This window comes from Pempheris klunzingeri, chromosome 20, assembly GCF_042242105.1.
Source record: "Pempheris klunzingeri isolate RE-2024b chromosome 20, fPemKlu1.hap1, whole genome shotgun sequence".
Classification (NCBI taxonomy): domain Eukaryota; kingdom Metazoa; phylum Chordata; class Actinopteri; order Acropomatiformes; family Pempheridae; genus Pempheris; species Pempheris klunzingeri.
In genome coordinates this window covers 5033305-5035389 of record NC_092031.1, presented here as the reverse complement: position 1 = coordinate 5035389, position 2085 = coordinate 5033305, and positions in this window count along the sequence as shown.

Sequence of the window (2085 nt, the reverse complement as noted above, 5' to 3'; positions counted from 1 at the left end):
GAATCTCTGCTCTCTTAGTCTTCTTGTATAGTGACTGTTTTCTTCATTTGTCGACATACCGCTGTTAAAAACTTTAAATTCTCTGGTAGGAATATGTGATATATAGTCTGGAGATGTTTGTGTTACCACGCTATGAGAATTTAAGTAGAGTGTCAAAGATAAGCTCCTGAGTGATAACACAAGTTCCTATAATGAAGGCATTCATTCTAAATGTCTTTCTCTTTTTATTGGAAACAACCAATGGCATGTAATTAGTTGGTGAATCATCGAGGGACTAGTCTTAATTGCATCTTTTAAAACTTGGAATCACAAATAGAGTTTTTTTGAAGATCAGGTTCATACTAAGAGCCAAAGTTCAGGTGTTTATGAGGCTCCGTGTTTGAACTGACAACATAAAACTATGTCCAAAAGTCAATGTTAAAAGTCTGATAAAGGAGCAAAGGCAGTGTGCTTCTGTTTGGCTTCTTCTCCATAGGAACATGCTGATATTTTAATATTTAGAATTATACCACAGGATACCAGTATTTTTCAGAAATTAAGTTGAAATAATTAAAATTGGTAACTTCATCTAATAGTACTTTTCCATGAGAAAATTTTAATTAGAGAACTTTAAAATGGAAATGTCTACTGTAAACTGCATATACACGTAAGCATATGTTTCTTAAAGCTTAAATGACCCAAACACAGACAGAGGCTGATCTTCACATATTCTAATATGAAAAAAACCCTACAAGGAAAACACAGGCAGGCAGGAAAAGGAACGAATGTGGATAAAGTCATGTAAGACAGCAGAAACTCTCATTAACAAATACCAACAATAAACTAAGACAAACTGAAAAGAAGCAATGGATTGGGCCGCGTTTAAGTAGTGACTGACTGATGAGGGGAGTGAGGACAGGTGAGGCTAACAAGAAACAGGTGCTGATGATCACAAGGAAACACACAAAGGCTGCAAGTCACAGAAACGAGAGGAGAATACTACAAAATAAAGCAAGAAACAATGAAATGTAATTTAGTCCTTAAATGTCTTAAGGAGTCTTTTAGAAAGAAAAGTAAGAGGAGGGGAAATAACTGCAGATCACGACAGAAAGCAATTATAATAAATATTTTCATATGAAGAGTGAATCAAATAACTATTATATGTCAACTCTGCTGTTTCTGTCAGTCCTCAAGAGCTTCTTACCACCTTTAAGCAACTTTATCGACTCTCACGGCCCTTATTTCAGTAAAAAAGCTCTGAGGACTGACTGTACACTGGCTGCAGAGAACCAAACAATACTGAATAGCTGGTGAATACAGTGAAGCTGCTACAGAGCCAGAGATTTCCTCAGGAGTTGGTGGAGACCAAAAACAGAGCCAAAAATAGAATAAAAATCAAACGTTCATCAGGCGGAGAGAGATTTGACTACATGTGAGTGCTAATGTTGCTCTGTTGGACGTAAATACGCTTTAATTTATCCACAACGACTATGGTGAAATGATAATATGTCAGTGTCGTGTTTACAGCTTGATCCACTGTCTAAAGTGGCCAAAAATCTTATTGCAGGTTTAAAAGAAACATAACTTTTTATTAAAGACTTGAAGAATTCAGAAACCTTTGAGTTGCCTTTCTTAATCTCAAAAAGACTCAATGACAAAAACCAAACGCAAGTCAAAACCACAAATGTAGTGCTCAAGAGCTTATTTTTATGAAAGAATAGTTTTCACAACATCATTGTTGTAAAAGCTGCAGTGGTTAAGAGCCTCCGAGCTGAACCTTGGATGTGCTATTAATCTGTTCTATCTTCTAAGTAATGAAAAACATGAAAGACCTGCATGTGGCTCACATTAAATTCATTAAATTAGAATTTATTAAGAATAAAATTGTCAAGGGTTTAAAAGTCCTTGTGCTCTGATGAAAATATGAACTGATATTACCCTTGTTTGTTTATACTCAGCGCTAATGGAGTTACACAAAATGCAATCTCTCCCTGAGCGTAGTCAGACGGCCGCAAACGCAACGCACACAAGCCGTCTAGGATGCAGCTGTTTTCTACATTGGATCTGTTTGTTGCTGCTGTAACACTGATGAGATCAGTGCATGGA